The sequence below is a fragment of the Andrographis paniculata genome, unplaced genomic scaffold, assembly GCF_009805555.1.
Source record: "Andrographis paniculata isolate CXL003 unplaced genomic scaffold, ASM980555v1 Contig58END, whole genome shotgun sequence".
Classification (NCBI taxonomy): Eukaryota; Viridiplantae; Streptophyta; class Magnoliopsida; order Lamiales; family Acanthaceae; genus Andrographis; species Andrographis paniculata.
The window spans coordinates 2,733,277-2,761,023 of NW_026137593.1; the positions used below are offsets into that span (position 1 = coordinate 2,733,277).

Below are 27,747 nucleotides of genomic sequence, written 5' to 3' on the forward strand. Positions count from 1 at the left end.
CGAGTCAGTTGAGTGCTGTAACTGGCGAGAGCGGTTGGTGAGTCGGTTAACACACGTATCAACAGAGGAGGACCTGGTGGGCGGTTGACAGCGGTTGCTGTAACCAACCAGACGGCGGTTCAAACCGTTTCTTTAAGGGGTTATTTAAGGATTCGGGTCTGTTCTGACAAATCATCTTCAATCGACATCAAATTCAAGAGAATTACTTTTGGGGATCATCACTTTATTTTTATAGTATGTAGTATTTAGTATTTAGTGTCTAGAGATTCTTAATTTCAGACATTTATTTTATTAAATTCGAAGATAATTTCTATTTTCGAAATTTACTTTTTATTGTTGAAAAATTACATCAACAAATATAATATTAATTTTTAAATATATTTAAAATGATAAAGTTATATAATTTTTTATTATTATAGAATAATAAACATGGTAATACCGCAAATCAAGGTAAGTATTATGTTACTTATTTTATTATATTATATTTATTCATTACGACAAATTAGATATATTAGTTATTAGTTTTTAAATATAAACGAGAAGAATGTGGATGTGTCTCTGCCATATCAAGATAAAGATATGCAATTTTATTGTATTTATATTACTTTGTCGAATTTATAATTTTATATTATTATTTGATAGAATATATTTATTTGTTTAATACTTTTCTATTTCTTTTATTTTTTAATCACCTTATTGAAATAATTACTTAGGGATTTTGTATTTATTTATTTATCGTTATACATATATTATTGGATATGTGAATATATATCCTTATTCATTTATTATTATTTCAATAAATTATCTTAATTTTATTTTTATTTTTAATCATAATTTGATCAATTGGTATATCATTTTAAATAATTGTTACTCCATATAATCAATATTCTTATTATTTAGATTATTTTTAATATAATAATATTTTTAAAATGTTGAGATTATATCATCCTCTGTTCTGGTGAATGATCATCAGTATCATCAGTATGAAAAATCTTCATAATTAAAACTAATAATTTGATATTAATTTTTTCTAAAAAATAAAAAAATTATTGAAAAATTGTATTCTTGACTATATTTGTATTTTATACTTTTTATTACCGTAAATATTGTTATCATATTTATTACATTTATCAAAGAAGAAGAACATCACATCCGAACAACACAACAGCAAGTTTCCTTCTTAATTTTTGCATTTTTCCATTTAAGATTATTGTTCCTAAATTCTTGCCTAAATCGTTTATTTAAATCAAGTTCTTCCTTAATTATTTTCTTCCACGGCTACTTCTTCATTTTCTTCGTAATTCAGCAAAGCAACACCTACATTATTTTTCCATTGATTTACTTTACTGCGATACCAAGTCCGGATACTTTTTTGAGTAGGCCGGAAAATCCGATTTTTGTTCGATTTCGATTGGCCTAAATCCGTTGGGCCGTCATCGACAAATTTCAGCGATAACAACCATATATTACATATACAATTATTATAAAAATATATATTAACTTGTCCATTAATCTTTAATTTAGTAAATATTTCATAATTCTAATAATACATATATATATCATATACATATATATATATTTGAGAATGGTGTGGGACCGACCATTCTCAATTTCTTTACCCACAATTTTTGACATTTTTTAACTAGTATATATATATAATTTTATATGGATAATTATGATTTTTATGGAAAGTTATATCAACTTGAAAATTTTAAATATTTTAAAAATAATTCATAATTTATTTATGACATCACAAAAATTTAGGATATCTAAATTAAAAAAATAATTATAATAACAAAATTTATATGGAGAATTTTAGAAAATTGACAAAAAATTTTTAATGGAAAATCCTATATTACATATATTTACCTGGTATTATATATATCACATATATGTTTAAGAAGAGCATGAAGTTTATTATTTTTATTCTTGAAGTTTTAGAGTTTAAATTTTTTCAAATCACTTGATTTTTCATATTTTTAAAACTGTTTGTTAAATTGATAGGTTTTTTTTTTTTTTTTTTTAATTAAGGCGGATTTGAAGTTGAAGTCGGGGAAAAAATGAACGCGAACCTGGAGAATATCAAACCAAAGAAGGAGGAGAATGAAAGAAATTAGAAGAAGAAAAGGTTGAGTAAATATAATACTCCCTTCATCCCAGTGCAAGGTTGTCACTTGGTTTTTACATTGTACTTGACACTAAAAATATCATTATATTTGAATAATTTTGTAATGTCCCGATTTTGGAGTGTATAAAATAATATTATTATAAAAAATAATTTTTATAATATTTTGGGATCAAGAAATTAATATTTCAAAATAAATTTTATTTCTATTTTGTATATTGGTTATAATTATAGAGACGGTTAAACTGATAAATATCGATAAGAATAAATATAAAATATAATATATATAATAATATAATAATAATAATAAGGAGATGATAATGATGGTATTAATAATATATAAATATAAGTATATATATATAATAATAATATAATATAATATAATATATAATAATAATAATAATAATAATATAATTATATATGTAAATCAAACCTTACATGCGAAAGAAGGAGAAGGAGAAGGAGAACGCGAGAAGAAGAAGGCAGACAAGAAGAAAGAGGAAGAAAAAAATTTAGCCGTTCGATTTCGATTCTGACTTCGGTATTGTATTCCTTGTTATACGTAGAATTTAATTATGAATGTTAATATGAATTTCGATATTAGGGATATTAAATTAGAAATTCTTCAAAAATTCATAATTGGCTATTTGGCTATTTAATCGATGAATTTCTTTAGCTAATAGCCTATTCATAGTCCTAGCATTATATTCTGAGAATTTTGTATCGATTCGAGCTGAATTGAAAATGGCGGTGCACTACACCTGCCTGTTTATTCATATCGTTAAGTATTTTTTATTTAATAATCGGACGATATAAATATTATGAGGTATAAGAGTTTTATAGCTAGAATATCGTAGTCTACTAAATATAGAAGTTTGAAACCCAACGAACTAATTATAAAAATTAGCTTTTGAATAAGCAGGTAGCTCCTATGAATAAGCATATAGCTCAGCTGATTTGAGTAAATAATGGGACAGGTGTACGTTGGAGAAGATTTGGGTGAGATTGCAAAAGCTAGGGAGTGTCGATAAGAGGTAAGCAGTAAGGAATTAAATATAATTTTAAGAAATTAGGTATGCATGTTGCATGCGATTCTAATTAATATGTTAATGTGATATTATGTGAATCATTTTGTCATTGCATGTATATATTTATATATATATGTGTGCGTATGCATGTGGGAGATTTCCCGGTTCATGATATTTGATATATGTATTTGATCGCGTAGGTGAATTTATGAAAAGGAGGATAGGTGAGCTGTCTCACCAGCCCTTTTCGGTAAATTCACTTATTTGACATGATGCACACATATTGCACAGTTTATCGGATATGATTTATAGATCTATCATCTAGTCGTCGTGTGCAGTAGTGCTAGGCGAGGGCATCATCTGGGGTTAGAATATTCGACCCCGATGTACCGTAACACTTTGGCGATACTGGACGATAGTAGTCGGACAATTGGGTGACTTAGTCGCACGGTCATTCAGGGATTAAACCCATTGTCGTTGAGACGTATTTGGTCTAATCATTTGTGTTCGGTGTTGTTCCACTCATTGGGCTAGCCACTGGTGAGGTCTACCGGTAGTTTAGGATTATATGCCAAACTCCAAACGTGATCCCGTTAGGGCGCGCGAGGAGGAGTAGAGTTTCCGGGTTTCCCTTGAGTGATTCCAGGTTGCACGGATTCTACTACATTACACGGGATAGGGCTAGTCAGTGGGGGTCCTATCTTCGCTATCACAGACTATGAGGCGTCTTGTGATTAATGGCGACAACGTTCGACTATCCATGTATTGATAGTGGGAGTCTTATGGTGGGTATATGGGAGTGACCGGATGACCGTTATATTATTATGGGTTTATCAGGTCCTTCCTTAAGCCGAGGATTTTCCGGTTATTTATTGATGATGGTCTAGTGAGCTTGTTATTACAGGGCCGAGGGTATTTCGGCTGCTCACTTAGACAGATGTAGTGAGCCTATGATTATGGAGCCGAGGTTATTCCGGCTGCTCACTTCGGCGGATGTATATATATGTGGATGTGCATTGTTGTCGAGTTTGATATCTTTGTTGCATCATTTCACTATTGGCATGACATGACACGTATTCTATGATTGGCGGGAATTAGACTTTATTTTAAAAATGTATGAAATGACATATTTCACGTTAATTCTTAAAATGGATTTAATTCTAGACTGCTTTTAAGAAAAACATTTGTTTCAGGTATGCATGGCACATCCGAGACAGGGACGTCTCGGGATATAGAAAGACGGGCTAAGTGAGGAAACCTACATCTATTGTATTATATGTAAAGTTTTAACCTGAAAAACCTCTTGTTTAGGAGCGTGTTTGTAAATATTCATAAATAAGATTTTGTTATATAATAATGCATTTTTATGGTTAATTTTAGCCTTAACACTGTATTGTGGGCCCGAAATAGGAGGTGACAACCTCATGATGCAGTGTGGCGGTAGCATTTCCAGTATGAGCCAACTGGAGGTATTATAAATTTACTTCACAAATGTCATTGTATTTGTATTATAAGAGACTAATAAACTTATCTTTTTCCTTTTCTCTTGATTTGTACTCATATTGATATAATAATTAATATTCAAATATCAACATGCAAAAACACAATGACAAACTTCTTATGGGACGGAGGAAAATATAAATTAGATTTTTTATGTCTATTTATTAATTGTATTTATACCAACATTGAATTTAAATAGAATACTAGAAATGTTCATATCATATTTTACAATATTTTTATATTTTTATCATTTTTTATTACCGTAAATAGTAAAAACTAAGAATTCTAATGATTACTACTTTTATATTTTACCTTATATTAGATAATTATAATTATTTTTATATTTTTATTAAAATTATTTTATATTTAATTTACAAATTTTAAATAATTATATTGTACGAATTTGACGTAATAGTTTTATTTTATTTATTATTTATCTTTTCTGAATCATACATTATATACTTTGTTATAAAATATTTATATTTAATTTTACATTAATTTTCATAACTTATTTTTATATTTTATTTGATTTTGATAATATAATGTAGTATTAATTTTTGACACCTCGACCCGCAAGTCATACAAATTCGAGCATGTCGATATCATAGACTGGCCCCACAGGTCAATACAAATTTCTGTCTTCACTAACGCACATGAGAGACTTCACCGGAGGTCACCTATCATCAAATTACTCTAGGGCTTCCGAAAAAAATGTGCATATTGTTGACATGAGTAGTCTATTCAATCCATTTAATCTATATTAAACCTCGGATGGTCTGATACCGGCTTATCCATGGGAGTTTGATCCATTTAATCAATATTAAACCTCGGATAGTTTGACACCGGCTTATCCATGGAAGTTAGCCTAGCACCGGCCCAACTCCAGGGGTATTACATATTTACAATTTAAACTATATATTAAAAAATTTAATTCATAAACATATTATTATACAATTGTGTGTAATTAGAATAATAATTAGTGTGTTATTAAGTTGTAATAAACTTCAGAAAGAGTTGTTAAATTTAATTTTTATAATATATAGGAGTATTATTTATTATATATGAAAACTTATTAATTTATTATTTTTTAAATATTTTTTTATATTTATTTTTTCTGTTAGTATTATAAACATTGTGCATAAAAAAATATTTAATAAATATTCATGTAGTAGTATTTAAATTTGTTTGTTTGAATTTTTTTTTTCTAATTATAGTTTTTTGATATAATTCTTTTTTATTAAGATTATAAATTATTGTCAAAATCAATTATAACATTTTTCGTTTCGTATATATATATAATTATTTTTGTTTGGTATCTTATCTCATCCACTATATATATACGGGATCGATCATATTCTTAAATAATAATAAATTAGTATAAAAATGTTTTGAAGTATTTCAGCATGGGTGCTGAAAATTGTATTCAACACCTGATCCATTATTCTTAAGTCCAACCACTAAAATATTTGAAATTTTTTATAGTTAAAAATTAAAAATAATTTTGGTAAGTTATAGTTTTCATGGAACATTAATTTAATTTTAAATTTTTAGAAGTTTATAAATTATGAAAACTTATATTAATCTAAGAATTTTAGACTTAGAAAATAATAATAACAATTTTTTTGGGGGAAAAATTATCGTAATTTGATATTTTATTTTCAAAAAAGATTTAACAAATTTTTTATGGAAAGATCTTACTCGACATACTATATATATATATCTTAACTTATCATATATGACTTTATATACTTTTTATATTTGAGAAAATGTGATTCTCTCCCTAACATATATATTTTAAATCTTCAATTATTTTGTTTTTTTTTTTGTTTGTTTTTAATTTTTTTTTTTATCTATATAAATACACATAATATTTTATATTGTGTTCTTTTAATATTAGAGCAAAGAATATGACGAAGAATTAAGAGGAGATAAGACTGGAACTAGAGAAAATAAAACCTAAACTTTTAGAAGAAAGACAAAAAGAAAAAAGGGAAGAACATGTGACTACGTATGCTGTACAATTTTTTTTGTTCTCTTATTTTGTATTGTATATAAATTCTTTGATATAATCTTTTGTATATTGAATGGATATTTTCATATTATTTGTTCCAATGTAATTTCTCTTTTAGTTTATATTTAATAATAAAATTTTAATTTTAATTTTAATTTGATTTAGAACATTATTTATATTTAATGATTTATATTTTTTCTTCATAGTTTTTTACGTAAAAATCAGAGCGCTTTACTACCATTCGTAATATTTTTTTACTATTGTTTTCTTAAAATTATATTTTTTTACTTATTATAGTTAATGATTTGAATTATCTTGACTATTTAAAATAGATATATATGAGCAATCTACAAAAAATAAAAATCCAGTACAAAAATATAAAATAAAATAAAATAATTATATTTATATATTATATTAATTAAAATATTTTATGAGTATTATTTTATGTTTAATATTTTTTATGTTAAATAGTAAGTTTAGATATTTATTATTAACATTTTATAATCGTATGTTTAATAAATAATTTTATTTTATTTTTTGTAATAATTTTACTCTATATATGTTTAACAAATTATTTTATTTTATTTAGACGAGAGGAAGAGAGAGGAAGAAAAGAAAAACACAAGAAAAAGAAAAAGAAAGGGAGGGGTGAAATTTGAAAATACGGAAAGGGAGAAAAGAAAAAAAATAGAAAAAAAAGTAGAGAATTTAAATAATAAAATCGATAATAAGATTCACTTTAGTTTTAATTATTTATTTGACGGTTATTGAAATTTGTTATATGGATTCTTTAAATATAATATTAATATAATATTTCCTACTGATGGAACGAGATAGTGGAATCAAATTTGGTACAAGTGTCGATGTATGCATCCGATGCATTCCTGATTGTTTGTTTATTGAATTTTGTGTGTTTATGTTTTGTTACTAATACTCTTAATTGTAGATTAGAAAAAAAGTTTATTAGAATTTTATTAGCTTCCCAAGGTTTTCTTTGGTCCTTTTTTTTTTTTTTTTTTATAGATAGTTAATTGTGGGTAGGAAGATACTTATATTTATATAAATATTTATGTATATTTATGTTCCATTGAAGTGGAATCCTAACCTTAAATTTTGTTATTTTTACCAAAAATGATTAATACATAAAACAAAATATTGTTATATCAATCTCTAACATTTTATTTCTTTTGTATTTTTTTTTTTAACTTAGCAATATTACGTAAAATAAACAATGGTTGAATGAGAAACTTACAATGGGATGAGTCAATAAAAGAAGGAATGAAGAAATAAAGATTGGAAAGAATTTTTGTTGGCTTATTTTTCATTTACAAATTTTTCTTTTTTATTGACATACATTTTAATTTATAACTTGAATTTCAATTATATTAATTTTCCAAATATATATATATATTTATATATAAGCATGTTTGAATGTACACTACCAAAATTTTGCGATATACCTCAGAAATTGTATTGGAATTAATTTCAAAACTATAAAAATACATATATAATAAATATTAAGTTAATTAAAATTTTTTGTCTCGTAACTCCTAGACTATTTAAAATAGTTTCGGATTTTCCAAAAATACATTAAATATATATTTTATTATATTGAATGGTTTCAAAATTTTTGAACCTATTTTAAATAGTCCCAGAAATTTCGAACCTATTTTAATTAATCTAAAAAAATTTGAACACATTTTAAATAGTCTAAAAAATTCTGAAGTTTTATTAGTCTCGGACATTCTGAACCTATTTTAAATAGTCTTGGAAGCTCCGAATATTTATTAGTCTCGGAACTTTCGAACATATTTTAGTTAGTCTTGAAAATTCCAAATATATTTTAAATAGTCTCAAAAATTCCGAACTTTTATTAGTATCGTAAATTCCCAACATTTAATTAGTCTCAAGACTTCTGAACCTTTTTTAATTAGTCTAAAATATTCTAAACCTTAATTAGTCTAGAAAACTCTGAATCTTTATTATATATTATTTTATTTTAGTAGATAGTCGGGGGCAGTTTGTTGAATTCTCGAGATGGTAGTTTATGTAGGGCTATTTGAGGCCCAGAACTAAATCTTTCATTGATGTTGCGATGCAGCATAACCCACAAACATATTCTAGTTCTGTGGAGTCTGGAATTCTTGAGTTTTAGGTTGAGAAGATGGAAAAGATATTTCTTCTTGTTCACATTCCACCAGACCAACGAGCTAATATCGGGGCCTATTTCTTGGAAGGCCAAGCCAATCGGTGGTGGTTAGGTGACGAAGTTGCGGATGTAGACCAAGTGATATGACTTGGGATGATTTCAAAGAAAAATTAAGGCTAGGTTTATACCGTCGCATGTTCAAAAAGCAAAGAAAAAAGAACTGCTGGACTTGAAGCAGGGTTTGATGTCAGTGGAGGACTATTTTGCAAAGTTCAATGAGCTCGAGATGTATGTTCCTGACTACTTTTCCTATGAGAGAGACATAATTGATTATTTTGTAGATGGGTTGCAGCAGAGGATTCAAAAAGCTTTAGCTGTGTTGGATATCAGTTCATTGTATGAGGTTTACGAGCGTGCTGCTCAATTTTAACAGAAGCATAAAGTCAGGAAGAAAGACACTTGGAAGGAAATGGGTTATCAACATTAGTTTAGAAATAAGGGGAAAAGCTAAGGTAGAGGACAAAGCAAATGGTAAAAAGAAATGGTGGCAATGTTCAGGTCTGGACCATCGTATAAGGGGAATTCGATTAATGAACCGAGTCAAGAGAGATCCCAACAATCAGGGGTTGTTTGTCAGCATTGTGGAATAATTCATTGTGATAAAGTTCTATTGACATGTTTTTAAGTATGGTGTAGTGATAAGAACCACCAATTGTGATAAAGTTCTATTGACATGTTTTTAAGTATGGTGTAGTGATAAGAACCACCCATTGTGATAAAGTTCTATTGACATGTTTTTAAGTGTGGTGTAGTGATAAGAACCACACATCAGATGGTACCCCTGAGCTCCCCATGGTTAAGTTGTCATTTCATAAATCATTGGACAATGGATACATTTATCCAACTATGTCACATTGGATGTAACCTCCAATTTTATTTGTTCAAAACAAAGATGGGAGTTTGAGATTGTGTATTGACTATCGTGGGTTAAATAAAGTCACGATGAAGAACAAAGATCCTCTTCTAAAGATTGATGATCTATTTGATCAATTGAGATGTGTAAGTATATTCTCAAAGATTGACTTGAGATCTGGATATCATGAACTAAGGATTGTTGAGCATGATATTCCTAAGACATCTTTTCGTACTAGATATGGGCATTATGAAATTACAATTATGTCCTTTGGGTTGACTAACATCCCGTTGCATTTATGGGATTGATTAATATAATTTTTCAACCATACCTCGATCAGTTTGTGGTGGTATTTATCGATGATATCCTGGTATACTCTCCAGATAAAAAGACACATGTGAAACATCTACATGTAATATTAAATACATTGCGTGCGAGAAAGTTATATGCGAAATTATCCAAATACGAGTTTTGGTTGAAAAAGGTTGCTTTCTTGGGGCATGTTGTTTCTGGAAAGGTATCTCAGTAGATCATTCTAAAGTGGTGGCAATCTCGGATTGGCCAAGACCTACCCATCAATTAGAAGTAAGGTATTACCGGAGATTCGTTCTTGATTTTTTTCTAAAGTTGCGAATCCATTAACTAATTTTTTGAAAAAGGATGCAACAATTAATTGGGATCGTGAGTGTGAGTCATCCTTTGTAAAATTGAAATATAGATTAACTTCAACACCATTCTTGGCTTTACTAGTGGAAGGTTAGGATTTTGAAGTTTATAGTGATGCATCAAAGCGGGGATAAAGATGTATATTAATGCAGAATCGAATAGTTAATTCTTATGCATCACGACAACTAAAACCCCACTAAGAGAATAATCCTACACATGACTTGGAGATGGCAACAGTTGTGTTCGCTTTGAAGATTTGGAGACACTACATTTATGACGTCCATTAAAGAATGTTTACTGACCATAGAGTCTGAAATATATTTTCACTAAAAGAAAAAATAAATTTAAGACAAAGAAGATGGTTGGAATTAGTAAAGGATTATGATCTTGAAATTTTATATCACGAAGGTAAAGAAAATGTTGTAGCTGATGCCTTAAGTCAAAAACCAAGACACAAATTGGGCTCTTAGTCAGTTGTTGATGAACTGTACCAAGATTTGACACAAATGAAAATTGATGTCCTTGGACGAGGTATGACTCGGGGATATTTGCAAATGATGTAAGTTGAGACCGAAATTTATGATCATATTAGAACGGCTCAAATGGAAGATAATAGGATGGTCGAGCTGGCTATAAAAGTTTGATATAGTTATACTCAAAACTTGTTGAAGGTGTTTCTCTAAATGAATTAAATCTAAGTAGTATTGACCCATTTGGTTCTTCTATAATTTCTTCTATTTCTCTTCTTTCTAAATTTCTAGGAATTCGAGGGTTTGAGATTTGAAATTCATCTGATATTGTAATTTCATTCCATTTTAATCTTTTAGGATTAAATACAGAAGATTGTTCAACTTCTATTTGTAATAATCTTTTAGTATGTGATGCCCATAGCCGATATGTTGATCGACTTGACAAGAGGGCATCGAATTTTGAGCTTGATGGATGCGTATGCAGGGTATAATCAAATTTCACTGGAGGAGGAAGATATACCCAAAACCTCGTTCAGATGCCCAGGAGCTTTAGGAATCTACGAATGGACGGTTATGCCATTCAGTTTAAAGAATGTCGGAGTAACCTATCAACGGGCAATGAATATCATCTTTCATGATCTGATCGGGCAGTCAATGGAGGTATACATCAATGATGTGATCATTAAGTCTACCAACTTTGACACATATCTGGTTGATTTAAAGAATGCTTTTCCACGGATGAAGCAGTACAACCTGAAAATGAACCCAACGAAATGTGCCTTTGGAGTTTCGGCAGGGAATTTCCTGTGATTTTTAGTGCATGAAAAGGGGATAGAAGTTGATGCAAACAAAGCCAAGGCTGTTTTGACAATGCGGCCATCTCGGTCAATCAAAGAGGTGCAAAGTTTGTTGGGGAAGGTAAATTACCGAAGGCGTTTCATATCAAATACCGCAGGGAAGTTAAAACCCACCACAAAGTTGCTACATAATAAGGCAACCAATTTCTTGTTCTTGACTATAATTGTATTTTTATACTTTTTATTACCGTAAATATTGTTATCATATTTGTCACATTTATTTAAATTTATATTATATTTTTATGTATAGGAGAAAATATATTTTCTTTATTAATTTTAAAAGTATTATTTATATATACACTCGTGCATAGCACGGTCTATTCGCTAGTTTTAAATATATAAACAAATAATGCATACTCATAAATAAGGAATTTGATATATCCTTTCTTATTTTGCTAAAATATAAATACCATTGTTATTTCCAAATATTTTTATACTAGATTTTTTAGAGAGCAGCCCAACATAGACAAAAAACCAGGAACCCAAAATGAGCCGGCCCGAAGGAAAAGCAGTCCAGTCCGGTTGAACCAAAGACCGACCCAACAAACAAAACTGGCCCAAATGAGCACTAATGTTGGACGGATAAGGAGTGGGAGTGATGGAGAAAGTGGCTGGTTCCTTAAAAAAAAAAAGGGGGTAGGTGGAGAAAATTTAGGGCAAGTTATAAAAGGAAAGAGAGGAAATCAAAGAAAAGAACATCACATCCGAACAACACAACAAGAAGTTTCCTTCTCAATTCTTGCATTTTTCCATTTAAAATTATTGTTCCTAAATTCTTGCCTAAATCGTTTATTTAAATCAAGTTCTTCCTTAATTATTTTCTTCCACGACTTCTTTGTTTTCTTCGTAATTCAGCAAAGCAACGCCTACATTATATTTCCATCGATATACTTTATGGCGACACCAAGCCCGGATACTTTCTTGAGTAGGCCGGAAAACCCGATTTTTGTTCGATTTCGACTGGCATAAATCCGTTGGGCCGTTATTGACGAATTTCAGCGACAACAACCATATATAACATATATAATTATTATAAAAAAATAAATATTAACTTGTTCTTTAATATTTAATTTAGTAAATATTTCATAATTCTAATCTATTCTAACCTAATATATATATATATATATAATATACATATATATTTGACCATTTTCAATTTCTTCACCTACAATTTTTGACATTTTTAACTGAAACATATATATAATTTTACATAGATAATTACGATTTTTATGAAAAGTTACATTAATTTGAAACTTTTAAATGTTTTAAAAATAATTTATAATTTATTTATGACATCACAGTAGTTTAGGATATGGAAATTAAAAAAATAATTATAATAACACAATTTATATTGAGAATCTTAGTAAATTGACAACTAATAATATTATATATAACATTCGTAGATACATGTCATAAATAATTATGCTACATCACAATATATAGTTATTACATGCATTTATATTAAGACGGATTCACTGTCAATAGAATATTCTAATGTAGGCGTTACCTAAATAATAATATGGATTTTTATATATATTAATATTTATGGTTATTTGATATTTAATATATATTATAATTTTATGTAATCTGTAGGCGTTACCATATTTATAATGAACTTATATTTATAAAATATATTAGCTATTAAATATATAAATAAATATACTGATAAATTATATGTAATTAAAATATTTTAATATGGTATTATAAAATATATATATATTAGTTGATAAATATTTATATATGTAATTTTAATATAAATATATAACTATTAATTACATATATTAAAATTTATATTATATATGAATAAAGTTATATATTACAATAATTAATAATATAGATATACTGATAAATTATATGTAATTAAATTATTATATGGTATTATAAATTTTATATGTATATTTTTAGAAAATTAATAATAATAATAATAATAATAGTTTTTCAATGAAAAATTACTGTAATTGATATTTTATTTTCGAAAAAGATTTAACAATTTTTTATAGAATAATATTGTCTGATATATATATATATATAATAGTTTATAACCGGTGTTATAATTTTGTATTAACTTCATTTACTTTTTTTTTAAAAAAAATATAAGAACTACTTAATGGGAAAAAAAATCATATATTAATTAATAAATGGTGTGTTTATGTGTTAATTTTTAATTATTCATTAATAGAAAATGAATAAAAAAATAAAAGTGGATCATAAATTGTTCAAATTAAAATAATATTAACATAAAAAATATATTAAATACAATGCATGTAAATTAAAACTAAAACAAAAATTATAATAACAACAAATAAACTTAATAATGTATTTTAACAATGTGGGACAAATATAACTTTATAAAAAATTATAAGCATGACTCACTTTCATAAAAATCATCAAATATATATAATTTTATAATTGACTTTTATCAAAATAATAAATTTAATATTAGTTGTTTCGTTGATCTATTATCAACATTTAAATTTATATTATTTTTAATCATAGTCTAGCTAGAGGCCTAAGTAAAATTACTTAATATTGATTATTGTCATCTTTATAATAATAACTATGATTTTTGTTGAAAATAATAGAACAATATAAATTTTATAAATAATTATTCATCTGTTCCACATAAAATTAAGGATTATTCAAGACCAAAATACATTCTTCAATCCAATCCAATCCAATCCATGTGCCTGTGCCTGTGCCGAGAACTTGGCGAAAGTATTCCGACTGGGAACTAAGTCTGACTTCAATCAAGGAAGTATCTCCATGATTCAAAAGAGGACTTGTATACATATAAACATACCCAAGACAATGTAACACTTAATTGTCAATGAGCTCCAGAAAATAGCTCCAGCTCCAGCTCCAACTCCAGCTCCAGCTCCTCAATAGACAAGACCAAAACCCACCATGGATCCTACAATACAATGTGTAGTCGAATCATCTATTTTTTTAATAAGTAACAATTTTTTCTCCGAGCATTTTTATTAAGACGGATTGATATCGGGTTTAGGGTTTAGGGTATTTTAGGGTTTAGGGCACCACTTGCCACGCGGCAATTGTGGCGTTAGAATATTTTTATTGGAAGCACCAAGGCTACCAATGGGTCTCATGTGTAAGAGGTTTGAAATTTAATTTAACTCATTTATATTTATTAAATATGTTTAAAATTGTTAAATTTACCAAAAATAAAAAGAAATAATCTTATGTGTGACAGACTAAAAATAAAAATTTTGGTCATGTAGGAGGGTAGAAAGAATATATTGTTACAATGATAGAGAGATGATATATTGTTACAATACATATTTTGAGATATCAACATACGATTATTAAATGCATTCTATCTAAAATATATATAATTCATATTTGATATAAAATTTATAATACTATAGTAAGTTATGATAAAATAAATATATTTATAGTAGATTATATAATGTTCTCCAATAATTTTTATAGTATTTTAGATTATAATATAATAGGTATATAATAATATAAGAATATATAATACCATCAACCTAATTATATATTGTTATAATAGTATTTAAATTTAATATATGAATATTAATCTTATAATAAAATAATAGTATTAGCATATAACTATAATATATAATACTATTAACATATTATATATTAATGGGAATAAATATAATATTTAGCTCATATAAAATATAATTGAATGCCAGTAGAATTTATTAAAATGTTTATAAATAAATTAACTGATATGAATAGTGTCAAATAAGTGAAAATATATTATGTAAACAAAGTCTTGACTCCAAATATTGTAAATAGACTAATGGGCTATGAATTGAATTAGTCAAAAGTTTGAGCTTTAATATGATATGAATTTTAATTAGTGTATATATTAAATGGAAAAAGATGAGCTTTGGGCCAAATCATTGTTTATTAAAAAATAAAACATATATATATATATATTTATGATTTAAAAGAAAAAAAAGCATAATTTTGAAGAACAGATGTAGTATAAGTTTTTTTACCAAAAAAAATGAACAAGAACATATTTTTATGATAGTTTAAAAATAAAAGTATAGTAAGTTTGAATAAAAAAATACTTTATTTTCCTTTCAAATTCTATGTAGGGTGAACTTCACCATTTTATTCACAGTTCATTTTTTATTATAAACTTTTTTTAAAAAACCTATATATATATATATATATATATATGAACAATGCAATTTTTCTATGGCAAATACTATGTTCTTATTAATATAACTATTATGCACAAAAAGTAATAATAATAATAAATATAAGGATATTAGGATTTTAAAGGAAGTTAGACACGAAGTCAAGTGGAAAAGAAAAAAAATTTGCGCTCAGGTCGGTTGGTCAGGTCGGTTTGGTCCTCGGTCGGATCGGCAGGTCGGAAGGTCTGCGGTCGGATAGGCAGGTCGGTAGGTCCTCGGTCGGTTGGTCCGCAGTCGGATAGGTAGGTCGGTTGGTCTGCGGTCGGATAGTCAGGTCGATTGGTTAGCGGGTCGGATGGTCCATAGGTCGGAAAGTCTGCAAGTCGGCTGCTACGGAGGTCGGGTGAAGTAAGGTCTGGTAATTGATTGTCCACTTAAGTGAACAGTAGTTTGGTCGCTTGGTGGGGGCGGCCAAGGAGACTTTTGGTCCAGCGACCAGTTAGTCGCTGGATTAGTCGGTTGGGTTATGCAGTTGGCGAGACGGTTGCTGTAAATGACCGGGCGACGTTTCAAAACGTTTCTTTTGGGCGGTTGACGGCGGTTGCTGTAACCGACCAGACGACGGTTCCAAGCGTTTTCTTCAAGGAATATTTAAGAATTTGGATTTTTCTGAAAAAGGCATCTTCAATCAACTTCAACAAAGCAAAGTCAGATTTGGGGATCACCACTTTAAATTTCCAGCATTTTAATTTCCAGTTAATTTTCTTATGTACCGTACAGTGTTTAGAGATTTCTAATCTCAAGTACTAATTAATCAAATTTATGGATATTTCCGTATCTTTGAATTTTACTTTTTGTTTGTTGAAAAAATACATCAACAATACCTTATATAAAAATATTATCCTATATCAATATATTATAAATATTTATTATGTGTATACCCATAAATTTAATATATTAACTATAATTTGTTCATATTATATTTTATATGTATTAATTAATTTTTATAGTATATATTATTTTTAAGTTATATATGTTAGTCCCATATATTTAACATTTTTGGTTATTAAGGGTGCGATTGGCAATTAATTGATAACTTTTAATTGATTCAATTATTTGGTTTGACTAGCTGATTTAATTAGCCGATTTGTATGAAAGTATTTGGTAAAACAACTGGTTGATATTAGTTGTTTATACATATAATGACTATTAAAGACATTGATATGTTATTTTTTTAAATATTTAATTTTGTTGATTTTGGTTTGACATTTATGAGAATTTTTGTTATTAATTATTGAAAATTATAAAAATATTATAAAATATTTATTTTTATTTTTATTATTTAGATATGAGAAAATTATTTTTACTAAAAAATTATAATTTTTTATTGAAATTATATAAAATATAAAATAATAAATCTTTCGTATATATATTTTTATTATGTTAATTATTGTTTTAATATATATTAATAAATTAATAACCTTTATTTTTTCTATTTGATTTAGTTTTAAAAATTTATATATTTTACAGATAAATGAATTTATATGTAATAATTAATAATAATTATTATTTTAAATTTACAAAAATAAAAATATAATTTAATAAATTAAATATATTAAAAATAATTAATAAATACTGCTATAAAAATATATTTATATGAATAAAATAAATAATTAAGTTTTAAAGGTAAATAAGGAATAATCAAAATTAAAATGAAAAAGCTTTTTCAAAACACTTGATAGATGAAATTTTCATAAATTAGCTTTTTGGGTCCAAAAAGTTCTTTAAAAAAGTTAATTTATCAAACACCTAAATTAATTTTTTAAGTAGTCAAACAGTTTTTTAGTTGTTCAATAAACTAAAAGCTCTTTAAAAAGCGAAAAGCTATTTCTCAAACACCTTCTAAATACTATTAAAATATATTTATTCTAAAAAATATGAATTATATATACTGATAAATATTTATATAAATAGTTTAAAATTATATATAGCTCATAATAATATATAAATAAAGTCAATAATTTTAATATAGGAGAAATATATATTAATAATTTAATAATCTTATTATTTTGTTTGTAAATATTTATTATATATAATAATAATATCTACTATGTAATTTATTCTATTATATATATTAAATTTAATATTCCAAACTATTAAAATATAAAAAATATAGTTTCTAAACTTGTCAATATAAATTATGTAATATAAAATAAGATTGTCTATATACACATCATTAGTATTTTAAAATATATTCTATCAAATAATAATATAAAATAATAAATTGGGCAAAATAATATAAACAAAATAAAATTGCATACTTATATATTGATAAAGTAGAGACACATCCACAACCTCCTCATCTAAGAGATAGAACTAATTTTTTGCTTTTTCGATTATGACTATCGTCTGTCTTGAAAGAAAGATAATGACATAAAAATTAGATTTTAAAATACTTTTATCATATGTAATAAAAAAATAAATTTTGTCCATAAATAAGTATTTTACAAAAAAAAAATAAAATTATATTTTCAATAACTTTGACTAAAAAAACTCAATAATTAAAACAATTTTTCATAAAATCATAATTTACCAAACAAAGACAATTGAATTAGAAATAAAATTTATCTATAAAAATATGTATCTTTCATAAAAATAATTCAATTAAAATATTATTTTTTATATCACCGAGACAGTTTTTTATACCTCGTATAAAAAACATCTCAAACTAAAATACTAAACAAACACACATTACTTTTTCTTAATTTTTTTTGTTTTATAAATTTCCCATTTTCAATAAAAATATATTTATTTTATATGGAAAAATATCACATTATCACATATAACAATTATTTCATAAATATCAAAACATTAAAACTAGAAAAGAACACACCATAAATTAACTTAATTAAACATAAGTATATATCAATTTTAAATAAATTAAAATAAATAAAAATTAAATATTTTAAATATTATCGAAAAATACTTTGGGTGTGTGTTTGTTTAGATATTTGAATTTTAAATAGTATATTTTTAAATTTTAGCAGTTGATTGATGTGATATAAATTTTTAGTATATATAAAGATTTTAAAAAAATATTTACTTTGATATATTTGAAAAAATAATTTCATGTTAAATATTCTACAAAAAATTTTTTAAAAAAATATTACTTTGATATTTTTAAACTTCAATTCACATATTTTAAGAATTTTAAAAAAAATATATGTAATTTCGGTAAATTAGATTTTATGCAAATTTAAGAAAAAAAAAATTAACATTTTTTTATGGAAATTGTAGCAATTCTGGGATATTAAATTAAAAAATTAATAGTTTTTTTTTAATGGAAAATTGTAATATATTTGGGATTTTAAGAGTTAAAAAATTACCATCTTTTCATAAAAAAATATCCAATATATGTTATTATTTATAAATTAATTTACTGTATAAATATTGTTTTATCTTTTATAATTAAATATATTTTTAACATTTTAATTAAAGTATTAAATTAAAAAATATATTTTTGAAAATATACTTTGTATGATAGATATTGTTTTGTTTGAATTAGCTTGAATTGGTTACATCAATGACTCTTTCGATCTTCTAGTGAGAGAAAGTGGGAGAGAACAATAATAAACTAAGATATGACAAAGTAGCCAAAGTATTTACAACGAAAGACTACTTCTCCTTTTAGACTAAAGAGTCTAGTAATACTAATGTTATATTATAGGTTGATAAGTGACAATATATATAACATTTTATTTGGATGAAAAATGGAGCCCTTATTTAATATATTATATTTTTAAGTGGTGGGTATATATTAATTAAAAATACATATTAAGATAAAAATAACTACTAAATTAAAAAGAATGTATTTTCATTCATGTTAATGTGATTCAAAGTAGAGAAATCAATGTCCTAATTAATTACTCAAATTGAAAAATTTCTCAACAAAATATAAAAACTTATTTATTCTATAGGTTCATTTGATTTCAAAACTTTTTTTTATAAAAATGCACGAAGAAACTCATTATATTCAAGAAGAATATCAGTCAATCCCTTTGTTATCAACAATTTCTTTACGAAAATATATTAATAAAGGTTATAGATATATTCATTTTTGATATAAATTACATATTATATATTATTAAAATATTTACATACTTTTGATCCACTCGTCTTATTGGTATTAAAGCCACAGGAAATGTATGATTTTTGGTTTAAAAATTCATTTCATCTTGTGTGTGGTTTTTTATTAATTTGCTTGCATAATCATTGGTAAGATTTAGTAAACCTATAAATCTGTTGGTCAGCCGTTTGATTAGGTGGTCCCAGTATGATTTTCTTGTTATTCCCGATTACGCTAGTATAATTAATTAAAAATGTATATTAAGAAAAAAATGGTTGCTAGATTAAAAATAAAATTTTTCTGTTCCTCTAATACAAAAAATATTAGTGTAATTCAAAGTAGCACTACCAAAAAATTGATTTTTTGTAGCGGTAAAAAATTCGTAACAAAAACCAAATTTTCGTGCAAAAAAGCTTTTTGCATTGACTTTGTTACGGATTTTGACTGCTACGAAAAGTCGCGGTACAAAAAGTCATTGTTGCGGAAAAAGTAATAACAAATAAGTAACGGTCAACGCCATTAATATACATGTGTTAGTTATATTTGTTACGTTTTCTCATATGCAACAAAATGTGCAATTATATTTTTGCTACGAAATATATCCGTAACAAAAGATACATTACAAAAGTGGTGATCTTGTCAGAAAACTTTTTGTAACGGAATTTGTCCGTAACAAAAATTGCGGAACAAAAAGCATATCTCATTTAGAGATCTTTTGTTACGAAATATGTCTGTAACAAAATATGTGGTACTCACCGTAAAACTTCTTTTGTTCCGAAAAATGTTCGTACCAAAAAAAATGATACAAACACTACAAAAAAATAGTATATTTGTAACGGAATTTCGTCCTTAAAGATCACGTAGCTAATGTAATTCCATCATTAATTTCGTCTCTAATATCATTAGTAACGGAAAAAGTGAATTTAAAGACGAAAAAATCTCGTTACAAAAATGATATTTTCTCGTAGTGAAAATGCGTATCTGCGTCAAATAAAATTTTTATTGCCATACTTGAATTCTTATTTGCTACATACCCAGATGTGAGACAAATAATAAAAAAAATACTTCTACCATAAATAATCCAAAATCCTTAACAAATTTCACAAAATGACATCAATCCAACGATGATATTAGACGTACAAAAAGTATACATATAACCATCAATAATACTTTAAGACATCCCCAACTATGACCGTATCCTAGACCATCTAACAACTAAGTAATATACAACCTCCAAATTAAAACATAATACATAAAATAGTTTTATATTGATCTTTTAACTACCCATATATTATCAAAATAAATATATATTTTTTTAATTTTAAAATAGTTTTATATTGATTTTTTTTATGTAAATAGAAAATTTTAATATTAACTTATTTGTTACGGCTTGAAATGCATAAAAAATATACATATGATAACATATCGTTCAAAATGTGTAATTGTTACGAATAAATTACCGAAATAAATAATTTTTTTAAAATTTTTAAGTAATTCTATATAGATTATATATATATATATAATTTCAACATTTACGTATTTGTTACAGTTTGAATTGCGTAACAAATCTATATAGGACGATATCCCGTCGAAAATGTATTCGTTACGGATAAATTATCGAAATACATACAAAAAAAGGTTGACCAACCATTAAACTTTTTATTCTGAAAAATTTCGTAACAAAAGCCACTTTATGTAGCGGACTTATTTTGACGGACAACATACTTGCTACAAAAAAATCAATTTTTTGGTAATGTAGAGAAATCTATATCCCAATTAATTATTCAAATTGGACAATTCCTCAACAAAATATAGAAACTACTTATTCTATAAGCTCATAAAGAAACCATTCTATTCAAGAAGAATATCAAACAATCCATTTGTTTACAAATATATATTAATAAAGTTTAGAAATATATTCATTTTGGATTAATTCAAGTTGTTGTAAAACCCTTAGTTCATTTAGGAATAGATACTCCAATTTATTTAACCTTAAGAGATAAAAGATTAAAAAAGATATAAAATTTCATTATTAGGCATGATTCATACTAATATTTGTATTGGTCTAATATATTTCAATTGTTTACCAAAATTTTCAATTGATTTAACAGATCATTTGATATTAGATTCATTAGTATTAGATATTCATTTAAAAGGTGACGAATTTGAAAAATTAAGTATAAATTTTACAATAATATATAGAATTTATTTTAGATTAATGACTTCTCAATTAAATCTCAAATTTAGTTTATATCCTACTAACGAAGAGAAAACAAAATTATTACAAATAGAAGTTGAACAATCTTCTATCTTTAATCCTAAAATACTAAAATGAAATGAAATTACAATATCAGATGAATTTCAAATTTCAAACCCTTAAATTCTTAGAAATTTAGAAAGAGGAGAAATACAATAAATTATAGAAAAACCAAATGAGTCAATATTACTTAAATTTAATTCATTTAGGGTGTGTTTGTTTGAAGGATTTTGGAGGATTTCTACTATTCATCCAATTTTTTCCCCCCAAAAATATCACATCAAACACCTATTTTTCATTTTTTATATTATACTAAAAATCAATTTTACATTCAAAACATCACATCAAACCCTATTTATATCACATCATACAACTATTCAAATTCAAAATTTTTACTATTCAAATCCCAATCCAAAATCCAAACCCCCAAACAAACACACCCTTAGAGAAACACCTTCAACAAGTTTTGGGTATAATATTGAACTTTTATAGCCAGCTCAACCATCTTATTATCTTTCATCTGAGCCGTTCTAATATGATCATAAATTTCGGACTCAACTTATATCATTTGCAAATATCCCCGAGTCATACCTCGTCCAAGGACCTCAATTTTCATTCGTGCCAAATCTTGGCACAGTTCATCAGCAACCGACTAAGAGCCCAATTTGTGTCTTGGTTTTCGACTTATGACATCAGCTACAAGATTTTCTTTGCCTCCGTGATATAAAATTTCAAAATCATAATCCTTTACTAGTTCTAGCAATCTTCTTTGTCTTAATTTTATTTTATTTTTAAGTGAAAATATATTTCATACTCTATGGTCAGTAAACATTCTTTAATGGATGTCCTAAAGCTAGTGTCTCCAAATCTTCAAAGCGAACACAACTGCTGTCATCTCCAAGTCATGTGTAGGATTATTCTCTTAGTGGGTTGTTTTAGTTGTTGTGATGCATAAGTAATAACGTTTTGATTATGCATTAATATACATCCTTATCCCCGCTTTGATACATCACTATAAACTTCAAAATCTTAACATTCCACTAGTAAAGCTAAGATTGGTGTTGAAGTTAATTTATATTTCAATTCTACAAAGGATGACTCACACTCACGATCCCAGTTAATCATTGCATTCTTCTTCAACAAATTAGTTAATGAATTTACAACCTTAGAAAAAAATCAAGAAGGAATCTCCGGTAATACCTTGTCAAACCCAAAAAGCTTCTTACTTCTGATTGATTGGTAGGTCTTGGCCAAATTCGAGATTGCCACCACTTCAGAATGATCTACTGAGATACCTTTCCAGAAACAACATGCCCCAAGAAAGTAACATTTTTCAACCAAAACTCGTATTTGGATAACTTCGAATATAACTTTCTCGTACACAATGTATTTAATATTACATGTAGATGTTTCACATGTGTCTTTTTATCTGGAGGGTATATCAGGATATCATCGATAAATACCACCGCAAACTGATCGAGGTATGGTTGAAAAATTCTATTAATCAATCCCATAAATGCAACGGGATGTTAGTCAACCCAAAGGACATAATTGTAATTTCATAATGCCCATATCTATTACGAAAATTTGTCTTAGGAATATCATACTCTGCAATCCTTAGTTCATGATATCAAGATCTCAAGTCAATCTTTGAGAATATACTTGCACATCTCAATTGATAAAATAGATCATCAATCCTCAGAAGAGGATATTTGTTCTTCATTGTGACTTTATTTAGCCCACGGTAAGCAATACACAATCTCAAACTCCCATCTTTGTTTTGAACAAATAAATATGGAGGTTACATCCAAGGTGACATAGTTGGATAAATGTATCCATTGTTTAACGATTTATGAAATAACAACTTAACCATAGGGAGCTCAGGGGTACGATCTGATGTGTGGTTCTTATCACTACACCACACTTAAAACATGTCAATAGAACTTTATCACAATGAGTACCTGAATGAATTATTCCACAATGCTGACAAACAACCCCTGATTGTTGAACCTCTTTTGACTCGGTTCATTAATCGAAATCCCTTTATACGATGGTCCAAACCTGAACATTTATCACCATTTCTGTTTACCCTTTGTTTTCTCCTCTACCTTAGCTTTTCCCCTTATTTCTAAACTAATGTTGATAACTCATTTCCTTCCAAGTGTCTTTCTTCATGACTTTCTGCTTTTGTTAAAATTGAGCAGGACGCTCGTAAACCTCATACAATGAACTAATATCCAACACAGTTAAAGCTTCTTGAATCCTCTGCTGCAACCCATCTACAAAATAATCAATTTTGTCTCTCTCACAGGAAAAATAGTCAGGAACATACATCTCCAGCTCATTGAACTTCGCAAAATAGTATTCCACTGACATCGAACCCTATTTCAAGTCCACCAGTTCTTTCTTCTTTGCTTTTTGAACATGCGGCGGTATAAACCTAGCCTTTAATTTTTCTTTGAAATCATCCCAAGTCATATCACTTGGTCTACATCCGCAGCTTCTTCATCTAACCACCACTGATTGGCTTGGCCTTCCAAGAAATAGGCCCCGATATTAGCTCGTTGATCTGGTGGAATTTGAACAATAAGAAATATCTTTTCCATCTTCTCAATCTAAAACTCAAGAATTCCATACTCCATAGAACCAGAATATATTTGTGGGTTATGCCGTATCACAACATCAATGAACTCATCTGTTGAGGCATCATCGCAGCCTTAATTTTCAGAAGAAATCCTGAATAGATGTCTCTATTGGTACATGCTCTCGCACAGGATACTGTGACTTAGAGCCGTCAAAATGGGCTGAGCTCATCGAATTGGTCTGCCCCGCCTCACTTTTTAGAAGGGTTGGGTTGTGATTTTTTAAGCCCGTTAAAATGCGGGTCTAAACGGGCCAACCCACGTGGGCGGTGGGTTGAGAGTGGGTTAGTCCGCAGTGGGGCGGGTTAGCCCGCGGGTCAAGTAAATATAATAATTAATATTCACCCGTATCAACTAAATGTATTTTTTTTATCATTTTTTAATGTCACATTAAAAAATTATAATAAAAGTAATCAAATATTAATATCAGAATATATTTTAGTTTTATGTAAATTACAAATATATTATTACAAATAAAATTAATTTATAAATAACGTACAAAGAGGAAAAAAAAAATCAAAATCATCTTGTACATTTTATTTAATAAATAACATATTATTATTTTTAATCTACTGAAATGATATATTTTCAGTTAAGATGAATAAAATTAGCTTAAATAAATTAATCAATATTATCTACACATTGCTTTTATTTTCTAACTATGTTATCAATGTCATTCTTATTTATTTTGATTTTTCATCATTTGTTTTGTTCGTCTTCTATTTTATTGTTTTATAATTTTTCTTTTATTCTAAAATCTACAGATTCATAAAATTAATTATGATTTATTTATAAAATATTTCTTATTATTAATTTTTCTAAAATATTTATTATTTAAATTCTATAATAAAACTTTTTTTTAGCTATTTTTAAATATTAATTACGAACATATTTATAATATTAATATTTTCAAAAAACCTGTAGGCTAGCCTGCTTAGTTCGCCACCCGTCGGTGGGTTGGGTTGGGTTGATGAAATTTTGATCCGTCTCGCTACGGGTTGGCCCGCAAACAACCCACTTATTTGCGGATTATGGTGGGTTGTGGGCCAATTCGCCTCACTAACCCGTTTTGACAGGTCTACTGTGACTCATCAAATGGAGGATCTAGTTCTGGGCCTCAAATAGCCCTACATAAACTACCACATTGAGAATTCAACAAATTGCCCCCGACTATCTACTAAAGTAAAATAGTATATAATAAAGGTTCCGAGTTTTTAGACTAATTAAGGTTTAGAATTTTTTAGACTAATTAAAAGTCTTGAGACTAATTAAAGGTTCGAAATTTACGAGACTAATAAAAGTTCGGCATTTCCGAGACTATTTAAAATATGTTTGGAATTTTCAAGAGTAACTAAAATATGTTCGGAAGTTCCGAGACTAATAAATATTCGGAGTTTCCAAGACTAATTAAAATAAGTTCAGAATGTTTGAGACTAATAAACGTTCAGAATTTTTTAGACTATTTAAAATATGTTCAAAATTTTTGAGATTAACTAAAATAGATTCAAATTTTTGGGATTATTTAAAATAGGTTCAAACATTTTGAAACCATTCAGTATAATAAAATATATATTTAATATATTTTTGGAAAATCCGAAACTATTTTAAATATTCTAGAAGTTACTAAACAAAAAAAATTCATTAACTTAATATTTATTATATATGTATTTTTACAATTTTTTAAATTGATTCCAATACAATTTCTGAAGTATATAGCAAAATTTTGGTAATGTATATTCAAAACATGCTTATATATAAAAATATATATATTTGGAAAAATAATATAATTGAAATTGAAGTTACAAATTTAAAAAAATATCAATACAATTTATTAATTATTTGTTTCAAATTTTAAATAACAATTATTATAAAATTAAGATAAATATAAATTAAAAATTAAAATATTTTTTAACAATAAATATTATTATTAGTATTAGGTAAATTTGTTCATAACTCTCATGTAGTTTTGAAATTATTATTCTTTAAAAAACGTTGCGTGAAACCACACCACTATGAAACATTACTTGTGTGATGAAAATACGATTTTTTATCTATATTTTTTGCATGGCGGAAGGTTTTATGCAACACTTTTTTAAGTACAAGGGGGCGCCATACAATTTTTAAAACAAATAAGAAATTTATCTAAGTTTCGAAACTATAAGAAAATAATGAGCAATTTTGCGTTTGTATTATTAGTTCTTTTTAAAATATAATAACAATAATAGCTAATTTAAACATACATTGTAAAAAATATAATAACAATAATAGCTAATTTAAACATACATTGTAAATAATTATAACAATTTTCCCGATATATTGTAAATAATTATAACAATTTTTCCTATGCTATAAGTGTTACGTACGAAATTTAGAGTTAGGTTAAAAGCCCAAGGTAAAAAGAAGAATGGGCCTGAAAATAGGGTTGATTGAACTGGCTGAAGGACACCGTGAGGAAATCAAGGAAAATAGGTTTATTTCTAAGGAAAATACAGGACGGAAGGACCTCAGGTCGGAAGGTCCTCAAGACGGAAAGACCTCAGGTCGGAAGGTCCTCAGGTCGGTAGGTCCTCAAGACGGAAAGACCTCAGGTCGGAAGGCTTTTCAGGTCGGGAGGTCCTCAAGACGGAAAGACCTCAGGGCGGAAGGTTTTCAGGTCGGGAGGTCCTCAAGATGGAAAGTTATCAGGACGGAAGGACTTTAGGTCGGTAGGTCTTCAAGACGGAAAGACCTCAAGTCGGAAGGTTTTCAGGTCGGGAGGTCCTCAAGATGGAAAGTTATCAGGACGGAAGGACTTTAGGTCGGTAGGTCTTCAAGACGGAAAGACCTCAAGTCGGAAGGTTTTCAGGTCGGGAGGTCCTCAAGATGGA

At 27.0% G+C, this 27,747-nt stretch overlaps 1 long non-coding RNA gene across 1 annotated transcript; it reads left to right on the plus strand.

Moving 5' to 3' along the window:
- The first annotated feature begins 2,565 nt into the window (after positions 1 to 2,565).
- Positions 2,566 to 4,705, plus strand: LOC127257589 (uncharacterized). The gene is made up of 3 exons (XR_007840023.1): positions 2,566 to 2,666; positions 3,103 to 3,159; positions 4,347 to 4,705. It is a non-coding gene; the product is annotated as an uncharacterized LOC127257589 (long non-coding RNA).
- The last annotated feature ends 23,042 nt before the right edge of the window (positions 4,706 to 27,747 follow it).